Genomic DNA, 22,558 nt, shown 5'->3' on the forward strand with positions numbered 1-22,558 from the left:
AGGTTTGATCAAGGAAGATGGGCTGTCATAGGAGCTAATGCTCAGCCTAGGAGACTGACTTCCGGGTAGCTCTAGGTGTCTGCACTGGAGAGTGGAGATCCAGCAGCCGAAAAACAGTTATTTCAAGAGTTATGGAAAATAGGATGTTGAACTACACACACACACACACACACACACACATGCACACACAGACACCCAAGACAGGCATGGTGCATAGTGACAGTTTAAGGGTAAAGGTAATCCAAAGGGTCTTTGTATCTCACCCCTAGTATCTGCTACAACAAAATATTGATAATATCTTTGTATCAAAAAGAGTGCATTTTTAGTGATAGATATTTGAACAAAACATAAAGCAAAAAATATGTTCCCAACTGGAGTCTATTAAAGATATAATGTTGATACTGATAAATGCTTTCTTTTTTTCTTTCACACTTAAGCTCACAAACTACCACCTTTTAAGAAATAAAATTTTACCAAAGATAGATCATTCTTGTTTAAAAAGATCACATAGTATTTCCTCCTGCAACGTTATAGGAACTTTGCGACAGCTTTTGGCAAACTGAGAATGCAGTAGCGTGACAACGGTGCGGGGGGGTGGGGGGGGACCTGGTCTTGGACAATGCACTGCTTTTTGCCTCCTTCTTGTCTTCAGCACTTGCTAATACCCTGAGAATACAATCCGGTCTTTACAACGCATTGTGAAAATTTAGTGCAGGTCGCTCATCACCGGCAGTTGTTCAAATGGACTTCCAATCAGGTCTTCACACCTGATGATTTCGGAATGCAATTGTATCAGGATTGAAAAGACTTTTTCAGAAATTAAAGATAGTCCGGATAGATGACTTGCACCTTGCCCAGGGTCCGAAAGCCCCCTTTGGAAACGTGGTCTACTCCTTTTGCTAGTCAGCAGGGTCCAGCTCCAACGGCCTTTAATCAACAAAGCAATCTCCATCCCACCTCTGGTCCTTATAAAAACACACCGCTCTCAGCATTGTAGTTTTTTTCATCTTCTTTATCTTCTCCCATCTAAGGCTCATGGGCCAAATGCAGCCTACCACCTGTTTTTATGAATAGACTATTCTTGGAAAACAAGGATATGCATTTGTTTGCACATTATCTATGACCGCCTTCTCACCATGATGGCAAAGTTCAGTAGTGGGCATGTAAAGCCAGCAATATTTACTATCTAACCACTGGAGAAAAAAAAAAAAAAAGATTGTCAATGGCTCTTTAGATAAAAGGCATTTCCAGTGTTTTCAGTGTAAAGTCCATAATCGTGGTGATAATTTCTGGTAAAACAGAATTCTGGTGTGAGGGACAAATGCTAAAAAATATCCACGCAAAGTCCCTGTACTATAATGCATTGGTTGATCATACAGAGTGATGTGTTTTGAACTCAGGATTTCAGAAGGACCTTTAAGAAGAGGAAGAGTCAGACTTAACACAGTATCTGAAAGACCCATTCCACATTTGTCTGACGACCCAGCATTTAAATTACAGCTGACCCTTGAACAACATTGGGTCCACTTAGAAGGGGATTTTTTTCAATAAATATGCATTCCATACTGTAAATGTATTTTCTCGTCATTGTGATTTTTAAATAACATTTTCTTTCACTAGCTTGCTTTATGATGAGAATACAGTATGTATGGAATGTACAAAATATGTGCTAGTCGACCGTTTATGTTACCGGTAAGGCTGCCGGCCGACACTACGCTATTAGTAGTTAAGTTTTGGGCGACTCAAGAGTTGTACATGGATTTTCAACTTTACAGGAGTTTGGCACCCTTAAGCCATGAGTTGTCCAAGGGTCAACTGTCATGTCCCTGAAGCTAATTCCGATTTGTCACATTTACATAAATTCCAGCTGTTTTGTACTAAGATTGTCGATATCTAGGACCACAGCTGGATCCAACCAAGTCAAATGTAACCATTAAGCTAGTCTCTAAAATATTGGAACCATCCAGAAAAGAGCACAAAATAACCTTGAAATTATTTCTCAGATGATTTTGCCATTAAAAAGTGATTTTCTCACAAAGCCTCCCAAATCACTTATCACTCCCTTCCTTAGCCAGCATTTACATTCTGTAAATATTCTCAAATCTTTCTCATTCCAAAGCTGATGTTTTGGTTATATGAACATATTAGTTTACATTAACCTACGCCCTTAAATGAGTTGTTTGGCTGAATTTTATATGATGTCCCTCCACAATAGCGTTTGGAATTTTTTTTTTTCTGTATGGGGTTTAGTTCTACAGCATATACATTTTATCTCTATTAATAGTCATCACTGAAGTTAATCTTAATTTACTCACAAAATAAAATTGTCTGCATTTTTAATTCTCTAAGTATAGCATCACAGCTTGACTTATTTGACTGGAAATTTATCGTAGATTAATTACTACCTTTTATTTTTCTTGTAGTAACCATTTGCTCTAAACTTTGTGTTCTAATGAGTATTTTGCATTGAATGCTAATTATATTGATTACAATCACCTAATTCATTTAAACATTTTTCATATAAATATGTAGCAATGTTTCTTAATGTTTTTTTCTCGTAATACCTTAAAAATGGCATAGCTTAAATTATAGGTCATGATATAAGAAGCTCAGAAAACTCCTTTAAATAGTAAGTAATTAATTGCTTTGAGTTATATTCAGGAATAGAGAAACAGGGAATTTATTTATGTTTAAAGAAAATAGTGAAGAATATCTCTAAAGCTGACTCCAATACAGCTGTCCTTATCATACACGGCATTAAACTTTAAGAAACAATATACAAACTCTATATTATGGTTAAGAGCTTAATCGGCATACCTATATCTCTATGATTATTCCTTAACTAAAAGTGGGTGGCCTTTTAGAAAAATTGCCTAAACGTACATATACCCAAAAATGTGCACAGTCGTGAGCTTCAGATGGAGAATGTCCAGTTTACAGTCCAGTAGGAAAGACACAAAAGCTAAGGACAATAATCTATAAATAAAGACAGAAATTGTACTGTAGCATTAGCGCCTTACCAAGTACTAAATGCCTCTTTCTCTTTGTGGAAGAACCAACCTGGCTTCCAGCTTTCAGAGGATCCCATTGATGTAATCCAACCAGTTAAGCCACAAGGGACAGAGAACAGAATGGACCATGGAAACAAAGTCAAATAAAAAGATATTTTATATAATTCTGGCTTTTCTCAGATACGAATGCAACTTTAAGGTATCTCAAAAAATCTTGTCCCCAGGACATTTTTCCGTGGTGTGAGCCATTCTCAGAAGTCTCTTTTTTGAGATTTGATTAGGGGTGGAGAAAGTGCCCAGTTCCAACCAATGGAAAGCTTAGATAATGTTATTGGGGGGTTCCTGGAAAGGAGATGAGGAAGACAGCTTCTCTTCCACCCCTGGACATTACTGTCTATACTGTGTATTCATTGTATTGTTCTGTGAGGTGTGGTGTGATGTGTAGGAACAGAGCCTCCCTCTTGGGGAAGGAAAGAAGCTAGCTTGAAGAGCAAGATGGCGGGGTGGGCAGATGGAAGGAAAATTTGCAGGTTTTGTTGAGTCACTGGATTTTTTTTTTTTTTTGAGTCACTGGATTTATCAACATGGGAGCACCTCTGCTTTGGTATTTAACGTTTTATGGAATAATACATGGTTCTCATAGTTAAAGCCATTTTGAATTGGAGATTTTTGTTACTTTCAACCAAAGGCGTTCCAATCTGTACAGGGTCCATTAAAGGAGTTATGGGGAACCCAAGCGGTAAGTTGAGACAAGTTTGTGGAGCTCAGATTTTTGGAAGCCTTGAATGGAAAGAATTTCATAATTCAAACAAATGCGAGTTCTCAAGCATTGGACTGTCACATGTAAGGAATACATTATGTGAGATGGAAGTCTTGAATGGACTGAATCAGAGTGAGGCATAATGTACAGATAAGTGAATGCAAGCACACAATAATTGAAAATGCAAATGTCAAGAATGTAAAACAGAATGCAAATCTTTGAAATGGAAAGTAAAACAATAGGGAAATTCACAAGAAAATAAGAAACCGTGAAAGAGATTGACTGGGGCAGGAGCAAAGCAAGAAGAAGAATTAAAAAAAACATGTGGCCCCAAATACATCTTGCTCTAGTGTAATTCAAAGATTTAATGTGTTTTTTTCTTAAGAAAACATCTGATCCAAAAATTCAAATTTTGTTGCAATGCAAATTAGCAATGTAACCGAACACATTCAGCCAAGGGTCATTTTGCTTCAAGAATTATTTAATGCAGATAAAATCCCAATTCAGTAAGTACTTGTGGAAAATCTTTTCCAAAAATGAAATAAATTCCAAAGAAATGAAATGATTCTTTCAATGTCCTTGAACTATAAGGGCAAGATATTAGTGAAATTATTGTTCATATTTTTTTTTTGAAACTCATGGCTGACAATATTTAATATATGGCCAGGTATTATGTTGAGACTAAGTGCAGAAGGGGTAAAAAACACAGGACCCGCCTTCAAGCAGTGTACAATGGTGTAGATTAAATTTCACAATTGTAATAAGGACCAACAAACAGTCGAAGCAAGACAGAAAGTTCTACAACTTAAGTCTACATGGGTGTCACGGGGTAACAAAGACGTGTCATCTAGGAAGCCTTGGAGTGGGATGGTAGAGAGGATCAGGGCACAGTTTCTGGAGAAAGTGAACCTAAGGTGAATTTTGAGGCATGTCAGCAAACTGAGGAGAAGGGAGCCAGGAGTATGACATTCTTTCCAAGAAGGAAGTTGGCTGCCCCAGGCCATTAGTCATGGCTGACACATAATCTGGTTGCTCAAGCAAGGGACAAGGCAAGGTTACATGTAAGCATGGCCACATCAGGAGCTATGATTTCAAAATGAGATACCTTGTCATTTTTTCCTCACTTTTGGTGACAAAAATTTCCTTGGTTTTTCACAAGGGAATGTTGCATGTAGTTTTTAAAAGCATTTGGAATGCTTCAGGAGCATCTAAAGAAGGACCTTTGGTTTCAGCTAACCTTTTGTTCCATTATTTTTCCAGTGGGGCTTGTGTGACCAAAAAAAATCCAAGGGTTATACTGGTTTTCAGAGTTTTTGTCTTGCCAAGCAATTAAAAAATGCAATTTTAATATTAAAATTATAGTCATTTTCTTTCACTCCAGATGGAATTCATTCAAAGACTCCTTATATTTTCATGATTTAAAGACGTGTGTGTGTGTGTGTGTGTGTGTGTGTGTGTCCACTAAGTGATTAAACATTTATAAGAGTTGATAAATTTATCAGGGTCGATAAGAGCAAATTGCTTGTACATATGTTAATATGAATTTATTTATGTCAGTTTGATTTTGTAAAATAAATCATTAGCATTTACATATTTAATTTCAGCTTCCATTAGTATGGTTCTTTAAATAAGATTTATAATCCCAAGTGCCCTCGCTTGTTATTTTTGCAAAGACCAGATTGAAATTTAACCACCCTCATTCTAAATTTACGGAGAGTAAACCAGCCCTTAGAAATAAAATTAAATTGAAAAGTACTTTAATACCCTTTTCTAAGTATAAAATTATAATATTAATGAAATGATTCTATAACTTCCTAAAAAGACATTTGTGCAGATAACTTTTCTACCCTGTCCCAACATAAAATCACATTACGGATGTACTTTACCTCTGCGTGGTTAGAAAGTCTGAACCACAGTGTGCAATTGCACAGATTCAATCATCTGGCAAAAAAATTTCGTTTTAACTTTTTTTTTCAAATTTTTTTTTAAATTTTTATTTATTTATGATAGTCACAGAGAGAGAGAGAGGCAAAGATATAGGCAGAGGGAGAAGCAGGCTCCATGCACCGGGAGCCCGATGTGGGATTCGATCCCCGGTCTCCAGAATCGTGCCCTGGGCCAAAGGCAGGCGCTAAACCACTGCGCCACCCAGGGATCCCTCAAATTTTTAATTTAAGTTCTAGTTAACATATAGTGTAATATTGGTTTCAAGAATAGAGGTTACTGAGTCATCACTTACATAGAACTCCAGGGCTCATCCCAACAAGTGCCTTCCTTAATCCCCGTGACCCGTCTAGCCCATCCCCAGCCACCTCCCCTCTGTCAACCCTCAGTATGTTCACTATCCTTAAGAGTCTCTTACCGTTTCTTCCCCTCCCGTTTCCCCCTAAATTTTCTTAGTTCTTAGTTTCTTAGTTTTCAGATTGTTTGAACAATCTGAAACTTGGCAGCATTTAGGAGAAGGTGAAATTTCTGCTTTTATAGAAATCTTTGCTGCCATCTGAACCCAGAAATCACTGGTTTTAAGAGCTGACAAATTTGTTCCTTAAATTATAAGAAATTCTTATTTCTGACGTTTCCCAAGATTATCAGCAAGGTTAAATGAGCTATCATTATTTAAATAGAAATTATTAACATATTTTGAGTCGTAAACACCTATGAATAGCTGCTCAACACTATTGACCTTGACCAGATGAATGCTTATACTTGTCTTTGCACATAACACAGTTCCAGGGGTTTTCAGCCCATATATGGATCACTGGTTAAGAATGCCTTCTTCAGAAAGTAATTTATCCTTGGAAGAGCAAGCTACCTCTTTTAATTTGGGAGAAAGTAGACCTTGAAGAGATAGCTGCCAGCAAGGATTCACAATAAAAGTGATGTATGTTACCAGAATTTCCTGAAATGCGTATGCATAAAAGAGAGTGGTTTTCAGGAGTGAGAATCAGGCACTGCCTTGGTGTTCATGTAGATGTTACAAGAATAACACGCAGCTCTAATTGGTCAAACACGATTTTTTCAGCCAGTTCCTTGTAGTTACTACAGTGAGAAGTTGTCTTTTGTTGTTGCTGGTGTTAGATTTTAGATTCTCTACCAAAATCTGCTTAAGAACATTCAACCAAAAAAAAAAAAAAAAAAAAAGAACATTCAACCAATAGGGGCGCCTGGGTAGCTCAGTTGGTTAAGCGTCTGCCTTCAGCTCAGGTCATGATCTCAGGGTCCAGGGATGGAGCCCCAAGTCGGGCTCTCCATTCTGCAGGGAGTCTGCTTCTCCCTCTCCTTCTCCCTCTGCCCTTCCCCCTGCTTGTGTTCACACGCTCACTCTCTTTCAAATGAATAAAATCTTAAAAAAAAAAAATCAATGGGCAGATAAAGCCCATATTTTAGATAACATTAAGAGGATTCCACTTTGGACCGTTTTGACTTCATGTCTGCTTCCTTGAGTTGTTCCATAGTATGATTTCTTACAATATTAAAAGCCAAATACAGTAGGTAATCCAGTTTCAATTACATGCATTAGCTTGATGGTTCGAAATTAATGACACCCTACGATCACTCACCTCCATGATTGTAACCCTGAGTCATCAAGAAAAAGCGAAATTAAACTGGGAAGAAGATCTAAATGCCCATCGATAAAAGAGAAAAGATAGTGTCATGTTCATACAACAGAATTACCACTAAATAAACAAAATATTCCCGATTTGACAATAGCATAAATGAACATCAAGAATCCTTTGTAGTATCAGGAATATTTCATTCAGTGAAAGAAGCCCAACTCACAAGAGCACCTACTGTGTGATGCCACTGATGGAAAGTCTAAGGCCAGGGTGAACTAACCTACGATGATCTTGAGATGAAGAATTTTTTTGGAACCGGGCGTGAAGAAACTTCCTTCCTGATGGATGACAGAAATGTTTTATATCGTGTTTTGGGTGCTGATCACATGGTTACGCCTGTTCTCCACATCCATGAAGCTGTATTCTTAAGAGTATTTATTTTATTGTGCTTATGTTATGCCATATTGAATTATTATGGTTTTTAAAGATAATATATTAAATTAGCATCTGCTAAAATATATATCTATGGAAGCCCCAATCTCCAGCGTTTTAATAGGTGTTAAGGCGATAAATTTCGTACATCAAATAATACCCCATGGGAATAGTGTATGTGGCAGCACAATCCGGGAAACGCTCCTTTAAGTGGCACTGAATACTTAAAGAAGACATGAACTATAACCTACTTTTTTTAAGAAGCGTTTTCCTCCAAAATGGTTAGATTTTGGCAAACCTTCTTGAATGGAAGAGCTCATCTGTGAATGATTCCTGTTAAGTGACCCTTTTTGCAGAGAGATGAAGTAAAGATTTTGAATTTCAGAATTGCTTCAAAAAACTCATTCTAAGAAAGTCCATTTCAGGGATTGGAAATAATCAAAACATGTTACAAAGTTTTGCTATTTCCTTCACCTGTTTACTTAACAAACACATATAATAGACTGGTAATTTTTAAGATTTGGTTGCTTTTTTTCCTTAATGATGGTACAAAAATATTTTTTCCTTATTTTCCTCTTAGAATTCATTGTGAGCATCATGCATTGTGGCATGGTAACAGGTAACTGACTGATTCTTCCAATGGACACGAGTAACTGCGCATCTACAGATCTGTGACGTAATCAAAGTAAAAAACAAAGTGGACCTTATAGCCAGTTGTTGATCTCCTATGATTATCTTAGCTACGAAGTCATGACAATCTAGAAACAATATTTTTCTATTTGGCAGACATCTTAAATAATTGATTAATTGGGGAGGGAAAGGTGAAGCTTTCAGCTCTTTAGAAACAACTAACATTGCGGATCTCCTGAGTGCATGTTCCATCTGGGGATTTTGTGATATTACGGGTTAAATCGATAGGGGTTCGTTTTTAAGCCCACTCATTTCATGAAAATTCATGAAGGTGTATTTTTCCCCCTTAAATTCTCAGTACATGCTAAATCCGAAAACTTCAATGCTTCCAAATGAGACTGCAATGCTTTGCTACGCATTCTGAGCAAAGTCATGTGTGATGAGGATTCTGACAGAGACTTTTAAGTTAATGATCTTTGCGTTGCTGCCTGTCTCTTGTCTCAATAGATTTTCCTCTGACATTTGCAACCAGGACGGCAGTGCCATTTTTGTCCCCCACTGGTAAACAGGTCTGTTATTTTTATCAGCTACAGCCTACGCTCAGAACGAGGTCAGGGATACAGCTCCCCAGAGTCAAAACACCCAGATTACTCAGAAACGATGAGTGAGACCGTATTTGTCATCACAAACTGAGCAAGAAAGATTTAAATCCTACGGTTTGTTTTAGCATCAAATTAGAATACAATAAAATATATGAGGCTGGCATTGCTTGAATAAAACCGGGATATAATTTAATAGAATTTGCATCTGGAGCTCAACTTGCTCCCACTGATTATTACAAATTTAATCCATCTTTTGGCTACTGACTGAACCATCAACCCTGCTCCTTCTCTCTCGCGCTCGCTTGCTATTTTTTTTTTGCTTTTTTTTTTTTTTTTGCTTCCTACTCCTTAAACACAGCAGAGCAGGAGGTAAAATAACATGTTTTATAAATCATTTGGAGAAAACTATAACCCAACAAGGAATAGAAACATCTTCAAAGATATGGGTAGGGTTTGTACTGGAAGTTTTATGTTAATTTTTAATATTTGTGGACTAATTATTGTCAAAACTCACTTCATCACACTTCTACTCAATGGATGTTTGGTTCTTCTTTTTTTTAAGATCTTATTTATTTATTTGAGAGAGTGAGTGAGTGGGACAGAGGGTAGGAGCAGAGGGAGAAGGACAAGTGGACTCCACTCTGAGCAGGGAGCTCAATGTGGGCTTGACCTTGAGATCATGACCTGAGCTGAAACCAAGAGTCGGATGCTTAACCCACTGAGCCACCCGGGGGGTGGGGAGGCCAGTTCTTAACTAGAATTTGGGCTAGATATTAAATCATTTGCTTCAGGGTTTTTGCCCCCTTTTTTTTTTCATGGCCTTGTGCTTGCGAGATGTCATTTTCTTTCAGGTTTAATGGAGAGGCATTGAACGTCGGAGTAAATGATACATTTTTATAGAGAGACGCTTCACACACACAGAAAATGCACTGATTTTTAAGTTCTCAATTTGACGCCTTCTGTTAATGGCATACGGAGCTATGCAATATATGCTCAAAACATTCCCATTATCCTAGAAGACACCCCTGCCCCCATAAACCCATTCCCATCTGTGAACTCCACACCACATGAAAGCATTTTTTAGCTTCTATTGCCATGGAAAAGTTTTCCTAGTTCTTGTATTAATTATTGATTAGGTAATGTATTTCTATGGCATTTTTTAAAACTCAATATAATTTTGCTGTGATTCATTATAGAGGTGCATGTATCAATAGTTTATTCATTTTGATTGCATATTAGTACTGTCTTGACCAAATATAGGCAGTTGTTTATTCTCTAGATGTTGGACATCTGGGCTGTTTTCCAGGTTTGGGCTATTACACGTAGACGTTCTAGAAATAAATACTTATGTACATATCTTCACATGGACATATTGTTTTTGCATTATTCGCTTGTTTAGTTGTAGGATTGATATGCATTTAGCATCATAAGAAACTACCAATTTTTAAACATTTATAATATATGATATAATATATTATATTTATATTATATTAAAATATTTATATATATAATATAATAATTAATTACTATTAATTATAATTAAATATTTATATTATATATAATATATAATATTATATTAAAATATAAATGTTAAATATTTGACCTTGTATATAAGGATTCAGCAAGTTTTCCAAAGAGGTTGCCCAATGGTGTACTCTCAGCAACGTGTGAAAATTCCACTTGTCCCGTCTTCACCAATAGTTGGAATTGTCCGTCTTCATCATTGAGATCATTCGGTAGATACGGTTTCAATCTACTGTTGAGCACATTTTCAGTGTTATTGGCAATTTTTATGCAGGCAGTTGTGAATTACCCACTTTTAGCCCGTTTCATCACATTGTTCAGCCTCCATTGTTCATTCGTATATCTTTATCTTATCTACAATAAGGAGAGATTTATGCATAAAAAACCCTTATGTATATAGTTCTTCTCAGTCTCTGGTTAGCTTAAATATTTTAACCATGGTATCTTTGATATGCAGAAATTATCAATTTTAATTGAGTATAATTTTTCCATTTGTTCCTTCATGTTTGGTGGTCTGTGTCCTTTCAATAAAACCCTGCTACCCGCTGGCCAAAGTGAAATATTCCTATATTTTCTTCCTAAATATTTCTCTTAAATTCACATACATATCCCACATAAAATGAACTGTTAGAATTTATTAGGCAGAAGCATAGGTCCTTGTCTTCTTCAGTTTACCAGCTATTCCAACACCATTTATTGAACATATTTCTATACACGCTTGGATCTATTTCTGGGCATTCTATTTCTTCCTGTGGTCTACTTATCTACCCTAATGACACAATGACACCACACTGATGGTGGTAATATGCTACATCTTGCTATCACATAGTGTAAATTCCTTTGTTCTTCTTTTCAAAGTCATGATGTAACCAGCTTTCTATATAAATTTCTGGATTCCATTGATTAATATTCTGTTAGGCATTCTTGCATTTATATTCATGAAGTTACTGAGCTATAATATTCCTATCTAGCCGTGTGTTTACCAGGTGTTGGTTTTAAGGTAATACTGACTTTTTTGAACAAGGTGGAAAAGTATTCTTGGTTTTTAAAGTGTTTACATAGTCTTGGTATCATGCCTTCCTTAAATGTTCCAGAAAATTCACCATTAAATGTATCTGGACCTGGAGGATTTTTTAATGGTATTTTTTATTATCCTATATCAAATGAATTGTGATAGTTACGTGTCCACTGATACATATCCAATTGATAAATTGTGTTTTTCGAGGAAATGTTTCTTTTTTTTTTTAAGATTTATTTATTCCTGAGAGACACAGAGAAAGAGGCAGAGACACAGGCAGAGGAAGAAGCAGGCTTCTCACGGGAAGTCTGATGCAGGACTTGATCCCAGAGCCCTGGGATCACACCCTGAGTTGAAGGCAGATGCCCAATCACTGAGCCACCCAGGCGTCCCAAGGAAATATTTCATGTAAATGTTTACATTTATTATAAGAAAGTTACTCACAGTGTGCCCTTATCATCATTTTAACATCTGCTGACCCCTTAGCATTTGTGATATCAGTCATTTCTGTTTTGTCTTTTTCCTTATCATCCTTTATAAACGTTTGGAATTTTATTAAAATTTTCTACCTCCAAAATCCCACCTAATCTTGATATATGTTTTTTGCATGTTTTCTAAAATAGGAATTTCTGCATTCATTTTTATTAATGTCTTCAACTTACATCGGTTTCATTTTGCTTTTCTTTTTCTAGCTTGTTAATGTGGAATCTTAGATTATTGATTTTATACTCTTCCTTAAATGTAAGTACTCTAACTGCTTCACACACATTTGATATTTTGATATGTTGGTCTTTTCATCTGCAGGCAGGTCAATATTTTCTATTTTTCTCTTATGTTTTTTTTTTCCTTTGACCAGTGGGTTTTTAAAAATGTTTTCTTAATTTTCAAATATATAGGTTTTTTTTCTGTTTTTCTGATTCTGTCTCTCTCACAAGACACATACACACAAATACACACACAGTGACATGCACACAGCACACATACACATACCTCTCTTGCTTTGTGAAAGTGCCTGGGAGATTGTTTACCTATTTAATTGCTATCAATTAAATTTAGCTTAATTTAATATAATTTAATATCCTTTTAGTCTGTGAATACACTGACTATAATTGCAGTCGTTTAGTGATTTTTGAGCTTTATTTTTAGGGCAGCACACAATTTAACTAAATGTTCCAGGAACACTTAAAAATCAATGTGTATTCTAAAGTTTCTGGATATACCATTACATAAGTTTCAATTAGGTAAATTTGTTCAAATCTTCCTTGTCTTCACTGAATATTTCTCCCATCTGTTACTTAATAAATGCGGGTGTTTTTTTATGTCTCCCTTTAGAACTACATGACTTCCTATGTTTTCAAGCTCCATCATTAAATCTCTTGTATTGTAAACTTTCCAGAGAACAATTCTTGCAGCAATTTAGTTGTCTTTGTCTTCTGGGCTCCTCTTCCTATGGGAAATTGTCAGATTTTCTCCCTCTCATTGTTTTCCTGAATGAAATACAGATTTTATCTTTGACTGCTTTGACGTTTTGAATATAATGTGTCTTTTATGTCTGACTGCTCTGATGTTTATATATAACTTCCTTTTTCATCAGTTTGACTATGATGTGGCCAGGTGAAGTTTTCTTTGTATTAATCCTGCTTGGGGCTTGTTAGACTTCTCACCTTATTTGGGTAATGTGTTTTATCAACTCTAGAATTTTTTTGGCTATTCTGTTTTCAAATATTTATTCTGCCCTTCTCTATGTTATGTATCTTTTGAAACTCCAATTGTACATGTGCTTAGCTTTCGATAATTTCCATCAGATGTCAGGTGTTCTATTGTTTGTTTTCCATTATTTTATTTAAAATTTTTGTTTTTCGGTTAGGAGACGTTTTTATAGACTTATAACAATGGTTACTTTTCTATTCTTATATTTGAAATTTTTTGTTTATCAGTTTGGGTGCTTTTCTATGGACCTATGTCAAAGGATCATACACTTTTCCTTTGCTGTTCTAATCTCCTGTTGATTGAATCTAGTGAATATGTCATTGCTCATACTGTAGTTTTTAATTTCCAGTGTTACTGTTTGGTGCCTTTTGAGGGTTTCTATCTTTTTACCAAAACATCCACTCTTTGTTCTTTTGTTCATCTTCTACATTAACTCCTATTACCCATCTCTCTCTATCAATCTATCTATCATCTATCTCTCTACATATTATCTATCTATCTATCTATCTATCTATCTATCTATCTATCTATCATCTATCTATCATCTATCTATATCTATCTATCATAGGTATTTTAAATACCTTGTCTGGTAATTGCAGTATCTGGACCACATCTGGGTCTGCTTTTGTTGACTATTTTCTCTATTAAGCATGTGTTACACTTACAAGATTTTTAATTCTTTGGATATCTCATGACGCTTGATTTGCACACCAGATATTTTACATTAAAGAATAGTAGAGTGTGAACCAAATAATCTTTAACCCCATGGGAAAACATTATCCTTTTTCCTATTAAGCCCCTAGAGTGTGGGCTGTGTCAACAAGACCTCTAGTTCAGCTAAATCTGTCTTTTACAGCTTTCGTTTGGTTGAACCCACTAGTGCCTTCAAATGTTTTGAGCGTACGGCTCAAGGGTTTTATATATATATTTTTTAGCATTATTTAATGCTGAACATTAGCATGATTTCATCCCATGGGCTATCTTTTTTGTTTACTGACCAGCATCTAGCTTTTGGGTTTGTTAAGGATTTCTCTCTTATTCTCTAGTCCTGCCCTGATGTTTGTTGTGGGGAGGTCTCTCTCTGCACTGATGCTCTTTCCCTAGACTGTAGAGGACTGTTGCCTTATGATCTGAGAAGACCAGAAATGCTTTGGAGGATCTCTCTTAGCTCTTATCCCATGCCCCTGCCTTCAGAGTGTGGCTACATGGCACTTGGAGGAGAGCTGAATACCTAGTAGGAGATGTACACCAACTCTCTTGTCCTGCCCTCAGGCATGTGTGAGCTCTTTATACTTTTAACAAAGATCTAGTGTGAAATCGGTGGGAGGGAAATGCAGTCCCTTTGTGGCTGACACTCCTCAGAATTCTAATCTGTCTCACCCGCCCATTCAGTTATGGAAAATTAGTTGAAATGTTGGCTTTTGGAAAAAATCTTCCTCCTTATCTTCCTGCCTTCTCTATTCTATGAATCCTTCCCCCAGCTCCTCAGGGATTAGAACAGCCATGGGCCATTCTCTCAGACAGAGCTCATCTCCTTTACAATTTAACTTAATAGGTTTCTTGGCTTCCTCAAATCTCTGATGTGTTTATATTAAATATGATTTGTACCATATCCAGTCCGTTTGATAGCATAAGAGTCATTTCTTCTTGTTACTTTCTATATCCTAACTGGAAGCAGAAGGCCCAATATAAAATTTAAAGTGAATGCCTACCAAAAAACAAATGCTGGCATGTAACCGATTATGTAACCAATTGTGGCATATGAATATGTATATGTTTATATATTTTATAATTATAGAAGTATGTAAATGTATACAAGTTTATATACAGAAGTTCATACTATATGTAAGTATATATGCTTTATATGTATATAAGTGTATATATTTAAATGCTTACATAAGTATGCATATATACAGTAACATAGAGTATGTAACATATATGCATATCTGTATGTGTGCATGTAAATATATATTTATATTTACACATTTAATATATAAATATATATTTATTTGTATATTTATATTCACTTATATATAAATATAAGTTGATATTTACTTTGTTTTATGTTTCTTTTTGGCATATTTTTGGCATAAGTAAATATATATGTGTATATGTATTATATATTATTTATAGTATATGTATAGGTATATATAAGCATATAAGTCTGCATATACTTTATCATATATGACATATATACTTATATACATACACACATGCTCATATACTTCTACATAAATTCATACCTGTGAACCTGCTGAAGTCTTTTCTGTTTATGACGTTACAGAAGGTCGACCATTGAGAACAATACTGGGAACCTTTTTATTTGCACTCAGTATTACATGACCTAGCAACATGGATGAAAAAGGCTACTTAGTTTTCCACAATAGACTCTTCAATTTCACAGCCCATTTTGTAATCCCTGCTTATCCAAGTCTCCATAAAGTTATTCTAATGGGTTTCATTCAAAATGCCTATCTTAGGAAAGCATTCAGTTCTTTATAACCTTAAATATTAAAAAGTTCAAATAATTACATTTTTACAAAGGTGGCATGTGGCATATTACGCTTTCTAAATTGGAGGATGCATATGTAGAATGGAGATAAAACATATTAGGGATATTCTGTTTAAGAAGAATCTTTTGAGAATTAGAGTTTCTATGTCCCTCTGTATTTAGTAGCAGGTAGAAACCAGACCCTCCTGATTCAGACACTCAAACTGTGAAAAAGACCTCTTCTCCAGGACCAGGGGTTGAAGTGACTTCTCTTCCATGCTATTGCCTCTTTTCTGACATTTCCAACTGAATTCTGGATCCTCTTTAAGCTTCTGCTTTAACACAAACATTGCCTAATGCCACCCCATTTGGGCCCAACTTGCCTACCCAGGTACCAGCCTGTGCTGTTTCTTCCCCATCTGCTGGTGATACGGCAGTGACTGTGACTATTTAGCTTGCCATACTTTGAGTCAGGGTGAGTGCTGCTGCCTGGTTCTGTTGGTCTGGTCGGGGTTGCCACAGGGCTCTGGCCAGTACATGTCAACCTGTTGGCTCTCCTCCTAGAGGCTGGCTGACAGTTGACTGAGGGATCCCTGGTCCCGGATGCCTTCAGATGGGACAATGTGTCTGGGGTGACAAGGGACAGTGCAGATTCAAAAGAAAGAATTTATATTAGAACTTAGATATATGGAAGGCTGAAAACCCATGGGCTAATATTATAATCAATCCACCAATCTCTTTAGACAAGCGGATATTCTGGACTAACTCGTTCCTTTCTGATTCATTTCCACGCTCTGGTTCATCTCAAATTGCCCTGTTTATTCTAACCTCTCCCCAGAATGAAGTGTATATACCCACTAGTCCCCAAATACGATTTTACGGTGTGCAAGTTCCCATCCAAAGGACAATCCTATAATCAGTGATTATGTCCTTGTAGTTAATATATGATTTAAAATGGAATCATTCAGGTGGATAATATTGGTTTGATGTGGAACCCATAAACTTAATAGTAAAGATTTTTCCGGGGAAGAGAAATTTATAAAATGAGGGATATGCAGTGCATGGACTTATTCCTTATCTTTATATAAAATTATATCTATCCCTCCAAATACACCAAAAAGCATTCTTAGCATCAAATTTCTACTTAGAAAAAAATGAAGTCTACAATTTGAAAAAAAAACATATTAAAAAGCATAAATCTGTATTGTCCAATATATTCAGTGCATGGCTATTTACTTTAAAAGTGAAATATGCCTAAATTAAATATAGATTAAAACTCAAGGTCTCAGTAGATACCACAGTTCATGCTCAGTTACCACATAACTTATATGTCACTTAACTATTAATATCAGCAGTGTCCAGTAGAACTTTCTGTAAAGAACACTTCCATATATTGGACGTTTCTGATATAAATTGTTCAGTGATGTGTAAATCACTGGATCATAGAACTTCATACTTGATACCTGATGCTATTAATCACTGGCTGACTCTAATTTCAGTCCTCTGATTTGGATGAAGGGGAAAATAAAGACGCACTCACCCCTGACATCTATGTGCTATCAGAAAGTGTCAGGGATATAGTCACCCATGAAAGTTTCATAACTTCACTCTCTTGGGTCTTTGAAAGCCACTAAATTTGGGGCATCTGGGTGGCTCAGTCAGTTAAGGTCATGACCTTGGGGTCCTGGGATCGAGCCCTGTGTCAGGCTCGCTTCTACCTCTCTCTCTCTCTGACCCCCACCTCCACCCATGATCTCTCTCTCTCTTTCTCTCTCTCAAATAAATAAATAGGAAAAAAAAGCCACTTAAGTTGCATACTTTCTGATTATTGATCAGAGGATTATCTCTCAACATAGGACTTAGGACTCAACTTGCCAAGATCTCCATGTTTCTCAACAACCTGCCCTAAAATGAACTTCCTCTGAGACATCAAAGTACCATGAGATGTTCCCATTGAGTACAGTTTCCAGAAAACAAGCCTAACTGTTTAGTGAATACAAAATTATGATTGGAACAGCTAGCTTGGAGTTATGAGTGAAAGAGATTATAGTTAGCCTCTGTCATTGGAAACTAGCAACAGATAAAATAGGCCTTATCACTCAACTCTGATACTCTCTGTCTTTGTAAATAACCGAAAAGCGCAGTATTACCTCAGTTGGTCAACCCCAACTGTTGATCACTCCGTGGTTTGCTGTTAAAAAGCAGGAGTCTCTATTTTAAATTCCATCCAGGAAGCGAGGAGTTAGTTATACGTTGTGTTACTTAAGGCATTCCCTTTCTTTTTGACCATGTAGGTTGGCTCTTTACTTAGGGCATGATTGTTGCATAAAAGTGGAACCACAGCATATCAAACAGAAGTGTGATGATGTAGCCTCACCGCTTTCTTGACATGGCTTACCTAAAATTTATTGAAGGGCTGAACGTAGCCTCTCAAAATGACCTCTGGCTCTCACTCATGGCCTGCCAAATGCCTCAATTGTTTGTTCAGTTGTTAGCAAGGAGCAAGTTGACCGTGAAGTCCAATTTTCAATGGACTCTAGGTAGTGCCTGGGTAGAAGAGAAATAAGTTGGATTTCAGTGCCAATTTTGTTCTTACTTAAAAGCTGCTAAGATGACACATTGCATACCCAAGCTGATGGTTGAGTCAGGATGAAATACCACCAGTTTATTATGTTTCCTGGGACAGGTGCCTTCTTTCTATCTGAAGAGAATATTTTTGAAGTGATATAGTTATTCAAACTTTCCTGGAATGTAATTAGGTAAATCATTCTGTTATAGATTTTTTTTTAGTGCCCCTTCTCTTGTCCTCTTTTGAAAAATTGAAAAGTGCATGCCATTCAAAAATACATGATTTGGTTGATTTAAATGTACAATGAGTCGAATCAGATACTCTTTGTCTTTGGTTGGAAAGATCCAATTTTAATTTCCAATATTGACAGATCTTTCCACCCAAAGTAGGTCAGAGGATTGAGTCATTGACAAGAAGCCTCTGCCAAATTGAGGATGGGCTTGAATGGAGAGGAGGACTTAGGGGGAAGCTGGCCTTTGCCTTATCAACACTTGCTTGGGAAAAAGGATTGAGTCTAAGGAAAAGTGGGGAGTGGGTGCCATAACCTACTACTTGCTTTCTCAGATAATCTTAAGACTAAATTGTATACTGATGATTTCTTTAAGAGCCTAAAAGCAACAGCTGCCAAGTTTCAGAGGGAAAGGAGACATTAGTATGACATCCAGGGCTGGCCATAGTTCTGAAATCATGATAATATCTGACTTAGGAGAGCTAATTATACCAATTTACTGCCTGTGCCTTACAAAGAATGCATAACCTCTTCTCCTTCCTAAGACCTGATATTTATAAAGGCCAGAGCTAAAGTGGTTGACACGTGCTGAAGAGCTAAGATGACTGCAGATAGATTATACATACATCACTTCAGCTCCTGAGATTTCCTGGAAACACAATTGTAGATCCTGGTCACTGATGTGTTTTCCTGCTTTAAAGTGGCTGCGTATTAGGGGAAAGGTTCAGGTTGATGTTCTAGACACAGCACCAGGAGAAAAAGCCACCCCTTGAAAATGTGAGCCAATTACCTGAGAAAGAATTTATGACCACTCTGTTGTGGCACTTGGGTCATAATAGTTCTCCAGTGTGACCTCATTTTGGAATTCTGAAAAGGACAGTTGACATGGACTAGCCTGAGCTTCTCTGCTCCTGCCTGGGGCTGGGGTCAAGGAGACAGTGCTCTTCAGGCATGTTTCATGGATATTTCTTCAGGAGCCCAGACAGGAGAGATGGAGGCACATCCCCAGAGCTCAAGGATAACTGTATCGGTGCACGCAATTTGTTTTGTCTTTCCTTCACATAGTATTGGCTCATTTCTGTTGACCAAAAAGAAATCATTTTTGTCAAATCCAAACCCCCAAATACATGGCAAGGTTGCAGATATATAATTCATGGCAGGGGAGTCAAAGCTTGGAGGTGACTACTGAATCTTCCACAAGCACATTTTTTTGTGTAATTTGGACAATAAACTATGTAGTGATAAATGAGAGTTAAGCACACACTGAAGCTCTGCAAGATTGATGCTTCTAAGGGGCTATTGAAGATGATTAGGATTAACTCACTGAATAAAGTGTGCTGATTCAAGTACGGGGTACAGACATGTCCAAGATTGAGGCACTGGCCTAAAACATTCATGGACCCATACATGAAAGCATGGATTAATATAAAGAAAATGGGGTTATATACAAGAGAAGAGCATGCTTTTACACCAAATATGGAAACTGGGAGGTGCACAGAAGTTTTGAAAAGAGTACAGGTCTCAGTGAAAAGATGAGCATTGGGATATGGAGTTTGCCTTCATCACATAAGACCTCAGGACTCCATATTCTTCACATCAATTGTTCTTGAGAGAGTAAATCTGGATGACTTGACTCTCTAGGATTCACCTACCTTCAAGGAGGATTCATGATTCATTGGAGAAGCTGGCAAATTGTGATAAGGATACTGACACACTTAGAGCTTAATGAGTTCATGGAAGTCACTTAGCAAGTCAATGAAAGATCCAAAACATGGAACTGATGCCTTTCAAGGGGCCAGATGATCATACCAGAAACCCCTGATAATTCTATAAAAATTCCATTTGTTCTGCTTGCTGGGATTTTTTCTTCACATGCATTTTTCAGACAGTGGGTTTTGTTATAAATCTCCCATGATCTCAGGGTATACATAAGTGACACACAACTACTCTTAGGATACCCTGGTGCAATATACTAATCCCTTTTCCCCAGCTTTATGAGGTATAATTGACAAAAACTATACATATTTAAAGTGTGCAACATGGCATTTTGATATAGTACACATTTTGAAATAATCATTTACCATCAAGCTAATGAGCATATCCATCACCTCACATAGTTACCATTTTTGTGTGAATGTGGTGAGAACATTTAAGATCCTTTAGCAACTTTCAAGTATACAATATAGTATTATCAACTGTGGTCACTGTGCTATATGTTGGATCACGATATATTCAGGTATATTTAGGTTGCATAAATAAAACTTTGTATTCCTTGACTAATATCTCACCATTTCTCCCAGCTCCTGGCTACTACCATTCTACTTGCTGCTTTTATGAGGTCAACTTTTAAATTTTTAATTTAAAAATTTTTTTTTAATTTTTATTTATGTATGATAGTCACAGAGAGAGAGAGAGGCAGAGACACAGGCAGAGGGAGAAGCAGGCTCCATGCACCGGAAGCCCGACGTGGGACTCGATCCCGGGTCTCCAGAATCACGCCCTGGGCCAAAGGCAGGTGCTAAACCGCTGCGCCACCCAGGGATCCCTAATTTTTAATTTTTAAAAACTATGTATTTATTTGAGAATGAGCAAGTATGCATGGGGGAAGAGGCAAAGAGAGAGGGAGAGGGCGTCTTAAGAAAACTCAGCAGTGAGTGCAGGGACTGACATAAGCCTCGGTCTCAGGAACCTGAGATCAACACCTGAGCCTAAACCGAGAGTCAGATGCTTAACCGATTGCACCACCCAGGTGCCCCATGAGTTCAACTTTTTTAGATGCCACATATATGTGAGATCATGAAGCATTTGCTTTTCTGTATCTGACTTATATCTCACTTAACGTAATGCCCACAAGGTCCATCCATGTTGTCACAAATGACAGGATTTCCTTCTTGTTAAAGACTCAACTATATTCCATTGTGTGTCTGTATGTGTGTCTGATATCTATCATCTATCCATCCGTCATATCTATCTACCCATCTATCCACCCATCTACCCTTCCATCTATCCATGCATTCTCCATCCATCCATCCATTTACTATCATCTATCTCTCTATCCATCCTTCTCGTAATTTCTTTATCTATTCATCCATCAATGGGCTGCTTCCATACCTTGGTCATTGCAAATAATGCTGCCATGAACGTGGGAGTGCAGATATTTCTTTGAGATAGTGGTTTCATTGCAGCTCCTTAACAACCTGGCATTAGATCATCAGCTTTTCTAGATCAAATGATATAGTGCTTTGCATACAGATCTGTGATAGTAACATTCTTCTACAATGGACAGTTGCCCCTAATATATGCCCTTAATTGTTTGTCCAAACCTTAAAGAAGCACTGGAATTGTTGAGCTGCTTTAGAGCCTGGTTAGATATTACTCAGTTATTACTGTCACCAAGCTAAATCAATGTCACGGGCAGTGAAATAAAGAGCTTGGTAAAACCAGTGGTTTTATGCATTTTTGTAACACGTGTCTCCAACTTGAACCATTTCTTCACTTGAAAATGACTTCCAAATTGAGCATCATCACATACTTTTGTGACAACCCACTTACATTTTTGAGGTGAGATATTTAGAAATAACTAACCTTGCATGTGGATGACAAGAAATGTTATAAAGAAGACAGAAAAGTGGTACCTTTCACCTTTTTTTATTTTTTCACATGTGTCTCCTACAAACCTGAGAGTTAATTAGACTGTTCCATCCCTCAGCAGGTTTTCTCTTTCCAGACAAAAAAAAAAAAAAAAGCAAATTTGAAACTGAAGGCAGTGTTCTTTTGGCAACTTCCAAAGGCTATGTTTCAGTCTTGCATGTTTTCAAGATCCCTATATACCTGCATGTCCATGAGGTGTAAATTGCAACTGGTAAAATTAGCATTAATGCATAGATTTACAAATTCAGCTAAAGATATTCCACATGATATACCTCTTTGTTTTCTTACTAAACTGGAGGTCATGTGGAAGAAAGAAAATATCCTTCTATTTTCAGATAGTATACTCTGTTATCGAACATGTATCCGCCTAGCAG

The 22,558-nt window shown here is 36.8% G+C and overlaps 1 long non-coding RNA gene across 4 annotated transcripts; it reads right to left on the bottom strand.

Moving 5' to 3' along the window:
- Positions 1-299: 299 nt before the first annotated feature.
- LOC144309052 (uncharacterized) lies at positions 300-19,329 on the bottom strand. Of its 4 annotated transcripts, XR_013375189.1 has the most exons (7): positions 19,160-19,329; positions 18,134-18,282; positions 17,886-17,926; positions 16,123-16,362; positions 15,488-15,588; positions 10,596-10,870; positions 300-1,414 (listed from the first exon to the last, which is right to left on the bottom strand). It is a non-coding gene; the product is annotated as an uncharacterized LOC144309052 (long non-coding RNA). The 4 variants fall into 4 exon arrangements; XR_013375188.1 differs by lacking the exon at positions 17,886-17,926; XR_013375190.1 differs by having other exon boundaries at positions 10,596-10,748; positions 17,886-18,282.
- Between the last annotated feature and the right edge of the window lie 3,229 nt (positions 19,330-22,558).

This window comes from Canis aureus, chromosome X, assembly GCF_053574225.1.
Source record: "Canis aureus isolate CA01 chromosome X, VMU_Caureus_v.1.0, whole genome shotgun sequence".
In the NCBI taxonomy this organism is placed as follows: Eukaryota; Metazoa; Chordata; class Mammalia; order Carnivora; family Canidae; genus Canis; species Canis aureus.